The sequence below is a fragment of the Miniopterus schreibersii genome (genome assembly GCF_964146895.1).
Source record: "Miniopterus schreibersii genome assembly, chromosome: 4".
Classification (NCBI taxonomy): domain Eukaryota; kingdom Metazoa; phylum Chordata; class Mammalia; order Chiroptera; family Miniopteridae; genus Miniopterus; species Miniopterus schreibersii.
In genome coordinates, this window is record NC_138105.1 from 18,829,296 (window position 1) to 18,846,208 (window position 16,913).

General features: G+C 52.2%; 1 protein-coding gene and 1 pseudogene across 5 annotated transcripts in view; one reads left to right on the plus strand and one right to left on the minus strand.

The window, feature by feature from the left end:
* LOC308555577 (serine/threonine-protein kinase DCLK2 pseudogene) overlaps positions 1–8,503 on the minus strand; it is a 33,266-nt pseudogene extending 24,763 nt beyond the window's left edge. The window contains exon 1 of the transcript in view: positions 8,336–8,503. The product of the transcript in view is annotated as a serine/threonine-protein kinase DCLK2 pseudogene (transcript). The remainder of the gene's footprint in view (positions 1–8,335) is intronic.
* Positions 1–16,913, plus strand: part of NRG2 (neuregulin 2) — a gene marked incomplete at its 5' end in the record, with an annotated part of 175,791 nt that overhangs the window by 62,601 nt on the left and 96,277 nt on the right. The gene's annotated exons all lie outside the window — the stretch shown is intronic.

The window sequence follows — 16,913 nt, forward strand, 5'->3', positions numbered from 1 at the left end:
TTTGGCCACTAGAACCCAATGGAAATCTATGTTGTTTTCCAAGTCTCCCAAAGAAGGAAACACAGCAGCCTGGGCTGGTATTTTACTCTGGTCTTCTGGGCCATCTTCTTCCCAGATTGTTACATTTTACAGCTAGTCTGACTTCTTGCAATGTCAAACCATTACCCTGTGGCATGACTTAGAGAATGTGGAGAACAGTCAGACACTTTATTTTTTGTAGAGTCTTTTAGGAACTTAAAAAATTAAGGTTGTCTTTGAACGTTTGCCAGCACAATTAAGTCGAGGCACATCTGTATTAGGCATTGGAGAAATGTTTAACCAAAAAAAAAAGCTCTGGGTTTGTATTTAGCCTCTGACGCTTACCAGCTATGAGACTAGACAAGTCATTTAACTCCTTGGAGCTTGCATGTTTTCATGTGTAAGGTGGGAGTAATAATACACACTTCTCCCAAGTTTTACAAGATTAAAGGAGATGCTATATGTGAAAGTCTTTGGTAAAGAGGAAAGTCCTAGGGGGGAAAAAATCCATACTCAGGTAAGGACAATAGAGTTTAAGCTCCCTGGTGACTGATCCAGTCTTGTAACTCTTATTCCCCTTTAAAATATCCACAATACCTTACATATAGTAAGAGCTTCTAAGTACTTGGTTGGATAGATGGTTGGATGCGTGAATGACCTGAATTGAATAATTGAGCATGTACAACTGTATTGTCTAATCTTTCATGTAAATAAGCTCTGTTTCCCCAAAAACAACTGTGAGTCTTTAAGGACCAGGGTCATGTCCTAGAAGGCTACAGCCTTGGTATTCTAGCATCCAGACTGCAGGTTGCCAAGTTCAGGTGCTCAGCTGCTGGGGCTGACTACCTGAGCGCCCAGCTTTCCACCAGGTGGCAGGGCACTACCTGTCTGAGCGCTGTCTGGCGCACCTTCCTTCTCTCTCCACAAGGTGGCGGGGCAGGCTGCGGATCTGCTCCTGCACTGCCCTCTGGAAGGAGGCCCCCTCCTCCTGGGCTGAGACTACCAGGAAAGCCTAACCGGGGGCTCCCTCCCGGTTTAGGGCCAGCTGGTGCCTCTGCTGCCCCATAGGGGGGATGGAGCAAGACTCTTGGTGGCCCTGCTGTCTGAGTCCCGTGCAGCCTGTTAGAGAATTTACCATGTTGCTCAGCAGAGTGGTGTCTAGAACACAGTCTAATAAGAACACAGGCCCTCGGTGCAGGTTAGTTGAATGGAGACCTCCCAGTGCGGATGGATGGCTGATGCTCCAGCTTGGGACCTACCCCTCCTGCCCTTTCCAGCCTTCCTTCCTCCTCCCAAAACCCACAGGTCTTAGGGGGAAGCTGCTACTGTCTCTCTGGTCCTCCCAACTCAGTGCCTATCTATGAGGTTCCTGCCTTCACACAGCTGGGATAAAGGCAAGTCCTGGGGCTAGCTGGCAGGGTTCTGTGAGCCTCTTCTCTGCAGGGAGGTTGTTCAAGTCCCAGGCTGCACCTGAATTCTTGGGGCTCCCAGCCCCCTTACCCAGGCCCTCTCAGCTCAGGGCCCAGACCCACTGAGTCCCTTTCTTTTTGTATTCTGTATCAACAGTTGCTTCTAACTTCCTTTTAACCCTTTCTCAGACAGTCTGTTAACAATGATTGTTCTGGGCCCAGCCTTGGTACTTTATCCAGGTGGGGAACTACCAGAGAGTGGGAAGGCCTAACAGGAAGGAGACCCCCAGTGTCTACTAGGAAAGGAGAAGCTATTCCCATCAGAGGCTTTAGGGGTCAACACGGCCTCCTCCCCACTGGTCCAAAGCACTGGAGGAGGTTGAGTGACGACACAGTCCTGTTCTCCTTTTGTGGGTAAAAAAAAATTGAGGCCCTGGCCTGAAATTTTCCAAAGCTACATGACAAGTTGGTGGTTGATCTCTGACTAGGGTTCAGGCCTCCTACAGCTCTGATGAGGCCTTGCTTCTGAAGGGCTTTAAGTTACCAGCCTCTCCTTGTAAGTGTCTCTGCTGTCTTCACACCCAGTCACTAACTGTCCTCCAGCGGCAGCATTTGCCTGCTTTTGTACTGACCTGGTGGGAGGGCACGTTTGGTTACCTGTAGGAGGGGAAGGGGACTTGTTCTTCAGAGGGAGACTTTCTTGAGGGGAGAGGGTGACCTGTGTCCTGAGAGTGCCTGAATGGGTTTTCTATCCCTCTGCCCAGGAAGAACACTTCTTGGGCATTTACTTTGTGCCCAGGGCTGAGCAGGATATGAGATGGTCCCTGAAGGTACTTGGGATCTAGAGAGGAAGTTGACTGTAAGTAGCTTCTGTGACTCCCTGGGCCCCAGCATCATCCCTGCCGCCTCTTCCCCTCCAGGCTCTCCCACCCACCTTAACCCTATGGGTGGTGCAGATGGAGGCCCCTCAGGCGCAGTTCCCACATGACTGGCATCTCAGGTCTCCTGCCAGTCCCCCAGGGGGTAACCTCTCAAAGCAAGGGGCAAGCAGGCAAGGAGTCATCTACTGGCTGGAGCCGCTGGGGAAGGCTGGGCACCCTGCACCACCCCGTTTCCTCCCAGCCTCTTTATGAGCAGTTCTCATACTCTCCTACCCATCTCTTAGGGATGGAGGATGGGCCACTTGCCCTCTGCCTGAGCAGGTGTGCTGTGAGCTTCCTTTTCTGAGTACTCAGGGAATTTTCTAAGTCACAAGCATAGATTCTCTTACTTTTCTGTTTGCGCCCTTCAGTGGCTCTTCCCACTGTGTTCCGGGCCCCCCAGGGCCTCATGCCTGCCTTTCTAGCCCTCATGATCACTGGCCACACTCAACTTCCTTCTCTCCTTGTTGAAGCCACATATTCTCTTACTTATAGGCTCTTGCGTGTACTGATCTCTTTTTATGAAATCCTCTTTCTCTCCCCCTACCTTTGCTGACTGATTCCTACCACTCCTTAGAGCTCATCTTAGATGTCTCTTTCTGGAAAAATTCCAGCTCCCTAAGACTGGCCTAGGTCCTCCGTTCCCACCTCTCTGATGGCACTCGTCAGACTGAATTGTAGTTGTTTGCTCCCTGGTTCGCCTTTCTTACCAAAGTGCTATCTCCTTAAGGGAAAGGGCCAGGTTTGGGGGTTTTTTGTTTTTGTCTTAATATCGTGGAGGTGTCCTCAGCTCCCACTGTCACCTAATAGGCAGGGTAGATTTGTGGAATGCAGCATGAGCTGACGGGTGGATGGTAGCAGGTGGGCCTCCCTGGGGGAACTTTCTGACATTCCTGATCTGGATCCTCTGCGCCTCTCGGGACTTCACTCCTGTGTTTTTGGGCAATGGAGCTCAGAGTGCAGAGGTTCTGTGGGTAGAGACCATTCATTCATACATTTAAAAATATTACTGAGTCCAGCAGATAAGACAGGTATGGTCCCTGAACTCATGGAGCCTACATCCTAGTGGAGAAAACAAGTAATAAGCAAATATGAAAATAACACAAGGGCATATTGTGATAAAGTCCTACAAAGAAAATGCCTGGGCTGACTCAGGTTAATAGGACGGGCCGTGTCCACAGTCCTTTCTCCCCTGTCGCTAGCACACCTCTTCCTCTGCAGGGGCCTTGAGCCCCCACAGTCATACTTCTGCTGGATTTACCTCGGAGTCACATTGTCTGACCTCAGCAAGAGTGGTACTGCTGAGCACTCCTGGGAGCTTTCCCTCTTAGCACTGACTACATCAGGGGTGCTGAGCTCTCCAGAGTGGGAAGGATGCCCCTGGCTTTGCTGGCTGGGAGGCCTTCAGGTGAGCCTGGGTTCATGAGCAGAAGTGGAGTCCTTCTGTCCAGGCTCAGGTTGGGTGAATGTTTGGTCCCTGGTTGCATACTAGAGGATCAGCAGAACTGGTGTGGGGTGGCATGAAAGCCATGGCCTCTTGGTGGCACCTGGAGATGCTGCCACTGGCACTGTCCAGGAGAACCGTTTCACTCATCGCTCTTGGGCCTGACCTAGGGCTGGGAATACAGTGTCTCCAGCTGTATTGGCAGCTGTGCTGGTATGGGCTGCTTTCTCTTCTGAACAGCTGTTTGCCTTCTGGGAAAACTCATGGCTTTGGTTTGGGTGAGCTCATGTTGAGAGCGTCGTGGTGTCCCTCCGGGTGCTCTTTCTTCCCTAACCCAAAGTGGAACATAGTGAGCCGTCCAGCTTCCCCCATGTCCTCCAGCTCATTCCCCTGTCTATTACTCATACACACTCTTGGAGGTCTCAGAGGGGAGCATGTGCCAGCCTGTGCCCAGGGCAGGGGGACCTTGTGGGGAGGCTGGAGGGCGAGCCTGACCACGTGGGGTTAACAGGGTGGTGGCAGGGTTCCTGCCCTGGGGCAGTGCTGACGTGTCTCCTGCCACCAACAATTGTGGTGCCCTTGCATCAAGGCACCTTTGTTTCCCCTTCAGCTAGGAAAGTGGATGCCAGCTGCAGGTTAGAAGCTCCCGCTGGCCTGAGGCCAGAAATTCCACTCTCTCCCAGGGAGACACAGTGGCGTCTCCTGACATTTGGACACAAACCATCCTCCTGGTATAAGCTTGACCTCTATTGGCTCCGGGTAGACAGGCTGGGCTTTGGGGTGAGGGTCATAGGAAGAGTTGGGACGCGCCTTTCTCCCTCCCGGTACTGGGTGGGACCCAACCATTAACTCCAGAGATTGAGTGGAAGGGGGGCTGAGAAATAGAGGCCCCATGAACTTCGGGGACCCCTCTGATTCAAGGGTCTAGTTCAGCCTCTTTTGTTATCTGGGCCTGTCAGGAAATGCTAGTGTCCAGAGACCTGGTCCCCACTCCCCGCACATGCATGTGATGATGTTTGTACCTAACAGAAGGGGCATGTTTATGGCAGCGCTCGCAGACATGTGACTGACTGTGAGTGCATGTGCTCGTGATTATGTGTCTTGGACTCAGGGGAGTTTGTGTCCCTTGAGGCTCTGAGTGCCTCTGTGAATAAGAGCAGGCTGGGATGTGTTCATGACAGTCTGTGATTCTGGTATGGGCACCCGTGTGTGGATGGTGTGTGTGTGGATGGTGTGTGTGTGGATGGTGTGTGTGTGGATGGGTGTGTGTGGATGTGTGTGTGTGGGTGTGTGTGTGTGGATGGTGTGTGTGTGGATGGGGGGGTGTATGGATGGTGTGTGTGTGGATGGGGGGGTGTGTGGATGGTGTGTTGGTGTGTGTTTGGGGTTTGTGTATGGGGTGTGGGGGGGCTGTGTGTATGGGGTGTGTGTGTATGAGGTGTGTGTGTATGGTGGATGTGTATGGTGTGGGTGTGTATGGTATATGGGTGTGTATGTATGGTGTGTGTGTATGTGTGTATGGGGTATGTGTGTATGGGGGTGTGTGTATGGGGTGTGTACGGACTCACTGTGCTTCTCTATGACTCACCACACATTGTCTCTGGAGCTACTCCTCTAAGCCAGGGAGGGGATACATAGTAGAGCCCCAAGAGAGCATGGGGTGCACATTGGAGGGCCCAGTTGGGAACTAGAGTTTACCATTTTCCAGTGCTCTCCTTGGTCTGCTTTCCTTCCCTTCTTCCTGTTCTCTCGTCCCAGTCTTAGCCTGGAGGTATATGGGGGAAGAGAAGACCCTAAAAAGGCTTGTGACCAATGGCCCTGCCAAATTTGGGGGCCAGGCACGGCCGGGCTTGTCCAAGAGTCAGAGCAGTGAGAAACCGGGCAGCACAGAGAGATGGTACAGTTCCTGGAACAGAGCTCCTTTTTCTCCCTTGTTCTTTTTTCCTGGCTTGGAAATAATAGGTCTTCAATCTGAGATTAGGAGAAAAGGAAACAACCAGAAAAGGAACCAGTTTGAACAAAGACGAGTTGCTGGATGTGAACAGCACCCACTGTTGCGACCGAGTGTTCTTACTAGAGGTGGCCCTGCGTGCTCGGGCGGGGGGCAGGGAGCACTGGGGACTTCGAGTTCCCTCCCAGACCATGCCTAGGGAGAGGCAGGACAGCACGCCAGGTGAAAGGGTGGCTCTGCAGCCAGGCAGGCCCGGCTCCAAGCCCGCCTTTGTTATTTCCTAGCCAGACTTCACCTCTCTGAGGCTCGGTTTCCTCTGCCGTAACCTATAGGGTGGCTGTGAGGACCAGATGAGAAATAAACATACAGTGCTTAGCGCAGTGCCTGTCACATGGTCCTCACAAATGATACCTGTCTAGGGCTCAGCTCCTTCCGTATATCAGGATCGCAGAGGTGAGGATAAGGGGGATTTTCAGGGAGATAGGCCTTAGCTGTCTGCAGAAGTAACCCTCTTTATCAAAAGGCCCCAGCAGGGATGCCAACCTGGTTAAGACCGGATGGGTTTTCCTCCAGGGACTGGCGCCTATGCTTTATTTGTACAGTGTGTGTGTGTGTGTGTGTGTGTGTGTGTGTGTGTGTGTGTGGTGTGGGGTTTAGGAGGCAATGAGAAAACATGCTGCCCCTCCCCAGCAAAGGCTCTGAAGATGCAAAAGCACTAAGGTAGATAAGGAGGGAAGATACCCATGTTTTTAAAGTAAGAATGTGGCCCAAGAGTATCTCCAGACTACCCCGGGCAGTGGCTCCACCTGTATCATGGCAGGTTGTTAAGAAATTGAGAGGTGCTGGGACTGTGATTGGAGATCTGTTTCATGGAGGTCCAAGTGCTGTGCTTGCCTGGAAGCCGCTGGTTCATTTATTCACCATCCACCATTCATTTGATTGTCATGGGGCACCTACCATGTGTGCCATGCCAGTCACGGCAGGTTTAGGACTACAGAGGAAGAAACTGTTGAGATTGAGCCTGGAGAAGAGAACTCTAAGGGGAAGCTCCAAAATAACCAAGTCTAGAGAGGCTTTTATATGACTCCATCTTGCCTATGAACCAGACAAGTTGTATGTTCAAACCACAGCAGGAAAGACTCAGGCTAGATTTGAATTCAACAAATATTTTGCACCAGTGGTTTAAAAAAAAAGCTTCCTGACATGGTTAGGCATAGTCAGAAGCCCCATTTGTTGGGATCCAGCATGCCTGGGGCAAGCAGTGGAGCAGGTAACTTCTTGAGGACCCCTCGACGCCCAGGGAATCTAGAATATTCCACTGGCTTGGTTGCTGACTTACACTAAGACCTTGGGCAGATGACTAAGCACTAATGAGCCTCAGTTTCCCTCTCTATTAAACAGTGATGAGAGTGTTTCCTTTCAGTCCTCCCTGCCTTCCAGGGCTGGAAATGGCAAAGGGCCTACCTCTGTAAGGTTGCTTGGGTTTCTGAAGAAGAGGCTCCAATCTTTTCAACTCCAGGGAATTCCTGTGAAGATAGTCTGAGCTGATTTCCCTGGCTGCATCCACACCCTACCCTGCATCCATGTGCTTCCTTCACTGCCCAGGATGTCAAGAGCACAATCTGGGGTCACTTTCTGTGCCACCCCACCCCAGCCTGTGTGCCCTGTAGGAGCTAATGCTCCTGGGGATGCCAAGTGACTTCCCTCCACCATTCCTTGCTGGCGTTATTACCCCTGCCTGGAATGCTGTCCCCAGTCTTCTCCTAATGTATCCCATTCTGTCCTGACTGTTTCAAGCCCACTGGTTTCTGGCCAGCCTGCTCCCATTGGAGGTTCAGTTTTCTCCCCCTCTCCACCCTCCATAGCTTGCCTCCAGCACAGTGTTCCTCTCTGTGCTTGCTTTGGCTATCCCAGTTCTGGCACCCGGCATCTGCCACATGATCTGCCGTAGGGGCTTCACAGTGTTGGTGGAAGGAAGGACCGTCAGGGCTAGACCTGGGAGTAGAAGGAGCCTAAGTGAGGGTGGAGAGGGGGGAAAGGATGCCAGGAGGTCAAGGACTAATTCTTGGGGCCAGAGAAACAGATTGGAAGAGGCATGCAGGTGACCCTTGCTGCCAGTGCCTCCTGCCATCTGGCCATCCAGCGGCCTGTTGCTCTTTGGGTTGGTCAGAAAAGCCAGAGCTTTGGTGAGAAGGAGACACTTTGGGAGACTGAGGGGCATTTGCTCAGAGCTGCCACAGCCCCAAGCCATCTTCGGATCCAAGTTGGATGAGTTTTCATGTCCCCAGGCCAGAACTAGGATTAGGAGAGAGGCGATTGCAGAGGCTTCCTGCAGCTGGACTGAGCTGCCAAGGAGAAAGCACTTTTTTTGGGGATCTGGGTGACAGCCTGGTTTCAACTGCTCTTTGGCTTCGCCAGCCCTCCTGCCACCTCCAGTTCCCATAGGAGACTGGCAGGGGGGGCAGGGAGGCAACCCCAGTCTAGACGCTGAACTGGTGATCCATAGCAGGAGTGGTCCTGCAGGACCGTCGGGGGTGGGGGGGCTTATTTATGAAAACCTCCCTTCCCTGGTCAACCTCCCATGAGACATTACCCGGGGAGAGGGAGGGGCTGCAACATCTGACCAGACGTGGAGGTCACACAGGGTGTCCAGCACCATGCCGATGGTCCCCTTCTGGGCCACCGTCCCTGGGCCTGTGGGGGGCTGGGGGCTAGACTTGGGGAATGCTTCCTTCTTCTGGCTGTAGCAGCCTGAGACCATGGCTTCCACATGTTTCTAAACAGGCTTGATTGTCCTCAAGAGTGATGTGTCACACGCAAGGCTGGAGCCAGAGTCCTGGCAGGAGGGGGGGAGGGGGGCAGACGGGTGGGTGAGTGATGCCAGGATTCTCAGGGCGACAGGGCAGAGTAGCTGGACCCAGAGACAGGAACCCAGAGAAAAGCAGCCCTGCGGGAAGCCAGGGCACAGAGATGCATTAACGTAGCAGGGCAGGTGAGGGCACCAGCCTGGGCTCCCCCTTCAGCCTGACTGACCGCAGGCCCACTTAACCCCCCCCCCCCGCCCCCAACCTGTCACTAGTGAGGCCTAGAACCGTAAACAGCCTGAGTCAGAGCTGGGCAGCTGCTTATGAGCGTGTTGGTTCTGTCATTAGCTGTAATAGCAGCATCTCACCCACTGCTGGTGCCTTTCATCTGAGCCTCTCAAAGAACTTGACAGGACAGCAAAGGGCTCTATTATCCCCGTATTACTAATGGGGAAACCAAAGCCCAGACGAGCCTGGCAACTTTTTCAGAGTTCGTGGAGGAGCTGGCAGGGGGCCGGGAGCAGGCAGGTTCTGTCCAACCTTGGAAGTAGGTTCTGGGTTCTTAGGTGTCCACCTGCTTATTCTTTCTTCCATAAGTTGCCAATATTGAGTGGATAACAACAGTAATAATAGCTACAATATTCACGGCGCTTACTGTGAAGCAGAAGATAGAGGCACTGGTATTATTTCCACTTACAGATGAGGAAACTGAGTCACAGCAAGGTTAAGTAACTTTCGGGTCACACAGCTAGTGAGTGAGTAAGTGTTAGTGTCAGGATTCAAACCCAGGTGCCTGCTGCCAGAGTTTTAACCTCAAAATCGTACCATTCTGGACCATACCTAGGGCAGAGCCCTGTGCCCAAGCTCCCAGGAGAGGAGAGCCCCTGTCCTCTCTCTCTCTCCCTCCTTGGGAAAAATTGGTCTGTGGAATGCCATCCCAGGAGCTTTGGCCTGGATCTTGGTTAGAGGGACATTGCGGAGGACATTCCTGATTTGACATAGTTTCTGGGAAATCAGAGCCTGTGACCCAGGGGAAGGGGTGCAGCATCACCAACCCCTGCTTACTTTCCCCTCATGCCAGGTGTCCAGGAGCTGGGCAGGGCAGTTGTAGAGCTACCTGGGGTGGTGGCCAGCACAGTGAGTGTCTTCCATGAGACCCCCCCCACCCTTCCCTTCCAAGACAGGGACTAGTCTTTGTCTCTGTCTCCAAGCCCACACCTTCTCCTCTATAAGGCCCCCTCTTATTCTCACTGGTGTGCATGGCCCAAGCTCAGCCACAGATGGCTTCTTTTCCACACCCCCAGTTTTATTCACTTAATGTTTTGTTGTTAATGTTTTCCTATTCATTAGGTATTTGTGTGCATAATTTTTTTATTGAGGTAACATTGGTTAATAACATCACATACATTTCAGGTTCATAACATTATAATTCAATATCTGTATGTCCCATAGCGTGTTCAACACCCAAAGCCTAGTTTCCTTTTGTTACCTTATGTTTGATCCCTTTTACCTATTATGCCCGCACCCCCTCCCTAAGGTCTGCCTTGCAATGCTTCTGGGGGTGGGGGGACAGCCAGGTAAAAGCCAGCTTGGGGATCTGGTTCTGCCATAGCTGGCTATGGGGCCTGGGGCAAGTCACTTAAACCCTCTGATGGGTCTGTTTCCTCACTTGTGAAATGAGCATGTTAGTCCAGTGCTGAGGTCTCCCCCAGCACTCAGTTCTGTGCCTGGCTCCTTGGTTCTAGGATGCCTAGAAGGGAAAATCTCTTGAGAGATGCCCGGGCACCTCACTGGCATGAGTGGTGGGCAGGGAGGGCAGGAAATGCATGGAAATTGTGCTGGGCAAGGCCACCGGCCATTTCTGTTACCCACTTCTATTTCAACTATTTGTAACTTTCTGAAAAGTTCGTGGTTTGGGGATTTTTATTTATTTTTTGGTCATTTTTTCCATATTTGGTTATGGCCTAGAGCAATGATTTTTGGAAAGATAGAATAAAACCCCCCTCAGCTGTTCATGAGCATTGCAAATACCCACAAAAAAATACCCTTTTTCCACTTAGAAAAAAACAAAATAGTCATGTTTTCGTTTTCAGCTCATGTAGCTTCCAAACAACTCCAAAGACTTCAAACTTGGCTGGTAATTAATCCTTAATGAAGGGACTGTACAGTATGTGCTGTGAAAAAGAGAGGTTTCAAATTCAGAGAATTATCGATGCTTGGAAAGGCCAGCATTCTTTTCTATTCGTGGGCCCCCGGCACTATCCAGCCGCCCCTCCTAAGAAAGCCAGAGTAGACCCTGAGCCTCGAACTGCAGCTCACGTGGGAGTGATTTGGGGGTGAGGTGGCCACACGTTCTGCTTGAAGATGCTGTTTCCTCTCCCACTCCGGGTGGTCTTTGCCTATTTCACAGACTGAGAGACTGAGGCTGGGCAAAGTTAGAGTCAGGCCTTGCACTGCTTTGTAAGATGAAGTGAACTAGTCTTTGAAAAGATTACCTTTGAGATCCTTGTCCCAGGAAAAATCCGGGAAGTACCTTATAGTTTAGAGTAGTCCCCGGGCCCACCATGGAAGAATCCAGAAGGGCTGGCCCCTGAGGAGTGAGGTGACGATGGCTGAAGGCCCCCAGGAAATGGAGGGCTCTCCCTAGGTGAGAAAGGGCGCCTCCCCCATAAGTCCACATGGCCTGGGCTCCATCCCTCAGAAGCCAGCATTTGGAGCCTCTCTTCTATCATCTACCCTCTTCCCCAAATCCCTCTTGGCTTCTTTCAAGCTCTTCTTAATCCCACGTAATCCAGCCCGGAAGAGGCCGTGCCGTCTTTCAGCTGCTCCCCTTCCCTCTGACGTCTGTATGTCAACACCTACAGCTCTTGACAGTGAGAGCCCTACCTGGGAAACAGGCTCCCTTCACTCCCCGAATCAACACAGAGATCGGAGCTGGGTGTCTTTAGGGGTGGAATGGGTGGGGGAGAGGTGGCAGCGTGGAAAGAGCATTGGAAGCCTGATGCCTGAGATCTAAGTCTACTAGAACCACGTCTTGCTTCCTAGATGCCCCTGGCAGACCTCTCCTCTCCTGGTCTTCCTTACCTGGATAGCAGGTGGGTGGGGCTGCATCCTTTCCAATGCTCCTTTCAGGGCCAGGGATCTGACTTGGTATGTGAATGTGCATGCATACACATACATATGTACACACACATACACACACAATCAGAGTTTTGAGTAGGGGAATGGTGACCAGCTAGTTCCCATCTCCATGGGACAAGAGAATAAATTAATTCTGGGGTGAACCAAAGTGAGATGTGAGGAGCCACTTGGCCAACCACAAGAGTCCTGTAGCTGGAGACATGAGACCAAGGGAGGCATGCCGGCAGGGACATGGACAGAAAGACCTTGAGAAGACCCTGCCAGCTGGAAGGGTAGAGAATGGACTAGCCAATGCCAGGATGTCATTTTCTCACATCTGGTTTCACATCTGGAACCAGCCAGATGCTTATTCAAAGTGCTGATGAGGCCTGCCTGCCCTGATTGCCTCAGGGAGAAGGCCTTGTGGTGACACTGTCTTCCAGACCCCTGTCAACTTCTCCAGATGGTAGCCCATTTTTCAGCTTTGCTTCTCTGTTCTGGACACACCCACTCTACCATGAAGCTGGGGAGGGGTTGGGGGCAGCTTCCTGGAGTGAAGCCTTGCCTCAGACCCATTGTCAGGCCCTAGAGCCTGCCTACATTTCCATTTCTTTCTGGGCAGCTGTTGGCCTCCCCACCTGCCCCATCGCCTTGCCTCCAGGAACCTCCACATCCTGCCAATTGGGGTTTTGACACTTGCTGTCCAGCCTTTCATCTAGCAGCTACATGAGCACTGCTCTCAGCTTATGGCTCTAGCCTGGTGAAAGCAGAGTAGGTGTATGTCGGAAGAGGCACTCTTCTCCCACTCTCCATCCCTGGGTCCCCGCTCTGGCCCATGCAGAACCTCAAATCTTCCTCAGCTTCAAAGAGGAAGGAGCAGGAGCCAGCACCCAACACCTTTAGGAAGCCTGTGCTGGGGACCAGGGCGGATGCTGGAGAGGCAACAGCCAGATCCTGCCCTCAAGGATATTAGAGTCTTGAGGATGGGAGGGGCTCTCTGAGGTCTGGATCCCTTAGAGGGAAGTCACAGTCATGTACTTCATGAATGGTGCCGCCTGGAAGTGCAAAAGTCAGGGATGGGAGAGAACACTGTGAGTTGGGGGTGAGTCAGGGAAGGCTTCCTGAAAGAGGTGCTAACTGGTCAGGAGAGGGACAGCCTGGAGCCTCCTAAGCTGACATCTTCGGGTCCCCGATTACTGCAATATGTGTTGGGAAAGGGCAACTGGGCAACTTTCAGGGTTGGTAGTGATTTCCATGAGCTGGAGAGAGAGAAATGGATGGAGAAGGCACTGTGGATGGGGTGGGGGTTGCTGAGAGACACAGATTTGTTTCTTGTTCTTGGTTTGGGGTCCCTTCTTCAGCCTCCAGAGCCAGCTCCTCAGTGGGATCCAGCCTTCCTCTCTGTCTCGGCATCTGCTTCCTCCTTTGGGGACCTTGGCTTTCACCTGCATTCCCACGTATGGTAGGCAGGTAGACAGGTGGCATGGTCCTCAGTTTACAGAGGCAGAAACTGAGTGAGGGCACTTGAGTGGTTTGTCCCCAGGCTGCCTGTGGCTGGGTGCTGATCCAGGTTTCCCCCCACCTCTTGAGTGCAGAGTGCTCCTCTACCACCACCTGGCTCCACACATGCTCTCGGCTCCTGCTCTGTGCAAAACCCAGTGTAGTCCATGGTCTGCCCTCAAGGAGCATCTGATAGATATCTACCTATTTATATTCTACCTCATTTAAAAAGGCATGTGAGAAGGCACCAGGTTTTACATCTCCTGAGAGACAAGTCTGATAGATGTGAAACAGTTAAAAATAGTTCCAGACACGTATGTTAAGGCCAAAGTGAGCAGCACGGCCCCTCCCATGATTCCCCATTGCCCACAGGACTCAGCCCCAGCATCAGTCCAGCTTACGCAGCCTTTCCAGATCTCACTCCTGCCAAACCTCTCTAGCCTCAGCTTTCACCATCTCTCCTCACAGTTCATTCTTAACCCTACTGAGCTCACTGTAGTTTCCAAATCCATCACCTTCCCCCTCCCCTCATGCTGTTCCTGCTGTTTTCCACCCCTCTTCCTCTCTCCACCCTGCTAACTCCTGTTCAACTTTCAGATGCCCGCTTGTTTATCACTTCCTTCAGGAAGCGTTCCCTGATCCTCAGTGCTGGTCTTACCTCTGTGCTCCCCTGGTGCTCTGTGCATAGAAGCTGAGCTCAGCACTCGCATGCCCTCTCGTAACTGCCTTTTGCTTGTTTGAATCCCTCCAGACTGTAAGCTCTTAGAGGGCAGGACAGTGACTGTCTCAAGTCCCCATTTCCTTCTTGCTGCCTACCGCGGTGACTAGCATTGTTTAGGGCACCTGACACATATTGTTTGAGCAGAAGTGAGTTGAGTTGGTAGATGCGAGAAGCAGGTTGATGACAGTCATGGGTGGGCAGATCAGGGAGCTGATGCTTTATGGAGAAGGTGGAACGTGGGCTCAGATGGGAAGGGGAACGAAGAACAATAATAACCATACAAATAGCGAACGTTGTTCTGTGCCAGGCTCTGTTCCAAGCACTTTCTAATTTTATCCTTACAAAAACCCTATGAGGTAGGCATTATTACCCTCCCAATGTTACAGATGAGTGGAATGTAAAATAATGAGTTGGTAGAGACAAAAAGCATTTTATGCTAAGAAAACTGCGAGCAAAGATTCCGAGGGACTTGGCAGGAAATGCGCAGGGACCTTTGCAGAGGAGCTGGAGTGGAGGGCTCGGTTTAGGGAACTGTGGGAGTGAAAACCGATGAGGTTAAGGGGGGCTAAATCACAGAGAATCTTTAAATGTGGGCTCAGAAGTTTGTCTTAATTTAGGCGGTAGGAAGCCATTGCCATTTTCTCAGCAGGAGATTGGTGGGGTTAGATTTAGCCAGGATGTTGATAAACGAATTAGGAGGGAAAAAGCAGGCAAGACTGCCAGAAGGAGGGTATTGACCTAACACAGATTCCTTCCTTTTCTGTTCCTCCAGCCATTTCAATTCCTCCCTTTCATCACTGCCCACTACAGGTGCTGGCCTGGGTGGCCTGGGGACCCCAGGGCTGGACAGCAGCTACAGGTTTCCTGGGGCCCCAGCCTGTTCCTCTCTGGCTTAGCTGAGGTTGGCTGCTCAGGGCTGTGACCATGACCTGGGCTGGGCTGGATTTCTCTTCCACGGTCACTTTTGCTAATGAGAAGCAGTTGTGTTTGCCTCAAACTTGTAGGAGGTATTGGGAGAGAGCAGCCAGCCCAGCCCCTTGCTGGCTTCTGCGTCTCCCACTCCTCTCTGGGTACCATTCTTCATCAGCTCCTGACACCACCTCCCTGTCCTTCCTAGAGAACAGTCCACCTGCCCCCGACCTTGGCCCATTATTTCTGGCTCTCTTTGGGCTTCCAGAGCAGAAAAGCTGCCTGGGTTGGGGGGGGGTCCCCAAGTGCCTGTAAGCCCATTGTCGAGGATCCCTCCACGGCTTCCTCCTGTTAAGTATACCTCTTTCTCCCCATTGTCAGATCAAGGGCTTGAGTCTCAGGGGCTCTGAGGTCCTTCTGGTTCCCCTGTGAGTCTTCCTTTGTTTCTCCCTCTCTGCCTCAGCTTCTCAGGGCCGACACTCTCCTGTGCTGTCCTCTTCTCATCATCTGGCCAAATCCCTTATCTTTTGAGACCCCCTATCTTCCAGGAAGCCTGCTGTGACCACCCAACCTTGTCAATGTTCCTGAAACAGCTGGCTGGAGCCAGGTCCAGGGCCCCCAGGTAGTGGGGCGGCCCAGCCCTGATATCCTGGCTTTGCTTCTGTGTGGCTTGTCTGGCTGGTTCTCTCGGGATGGGGCGTAGGGGTGGGAATGGGGACGGTGGAGAGGGGAGAAGTAGACAGACATTCTAGCACTTTCCCTGCTGGAAGCATCCAGAATACCTAGTTTCAAGAAGGCGAGGAAAGGGGCCCAGAGTTGTTTGCTGGCTCACTTCTAATTCTTCCCAGACTCCGGTACCCCTTTCCCCGGATCCGCTAACCCTTTAACCTCAGTCGCAGAAGCACTTTTTGGCCATGTCCACGGCTTTGAGCTTTCAGTAGCTCTCTGCAGGGTGGGAGACACCTTTCCCAGCTCAGCCCCCCACTCCTCACAAGCACATGCACTGCTAGGGTCCAGGATTAAGTGCTTGCCAGGCCTCTCCCAGGCTCGCCCCCACCCCAGAAAGTGTGTCAGAGGCCCCCTGGCAACGCTCAGGGCCTTGCTCTTTCCTCTTTATTGAGGGCCTTTTTTTAATGGCAATGCTGTTGATGGTGCACATATTCCAGAGTAATATGTTCAGGCTTAGGCTGCACAATGAGGTTATGACTCCCCCCTGTGCAGCCCCCACCCAGAGGAGCTTGCCCTACATCTGGCCAGCGCACATCTGGCTGAGGCTCACAGCTGGCCAGATGTTGTATCCCTCTGAACCAGGCCTACAGCCTCCTCTGCGTGCACACATACACATACACACACTGCCCCCCTGGCTATTTAGAGCACGGGATCACTGAGGTCACGGGGCTTTCCAAAGGGAGCTCGGCCTTGGTGTGATTAGTCCTCCTGCACCGGAGTGGGGCAGGCAGGCTGTTGGGACATCTGCAGAGGTATGTAAATATCAGATTCCCTGCTTCTGGCCTGGATGGGACAGTGGGAAGGACCCACTTGACATCAGGCTCTGAATCTGGAGCCTATGTGACCTCCCCTCAAACCCCCCAGGGGCCGGCTGCTTTGAACAAAGCAGTTTCCCCTGCACTTCTTTGGAGGTGCTCAGGGCCCTGAGCCACACAAGCTCTCCTGCCTCGTGCCACAATGCCCTTCTGCTGCCCACCCACCTTCTTCCCACCCCTCTCATTTTCCTCTTTCCCACCTTTTGTAGTCCCCAGCTTGCACAGGTTAAAGGACCAAAGGTATGTCCGCTGAGCCCTGGCCTCTCAAATAAGTGAGAGGTGATCTGCTCAATTTGTTTGCCCACTGGTGTTGGCAGAGGCTGGGTAGGGGTCCAGGAAAGGAAAGGAAACCAGCATTTACTAGGTGCCAACTATGTGTCAGGCACTGCACTGGGTGCTTTAAATATATTATCTTGGTTAATCCTTGCTACTACCCTGCAAGGTAAATATTATTGTCTTTGTTTTACACATGAGGAAAGTATGGCTCAGAAAGGTTACATCTCTTGCCCAAGGTCACACGGCCTGGAAAAGGCAGAGCCAGAATTCTAAGCCTAGTCGGTTTGACTATAAATT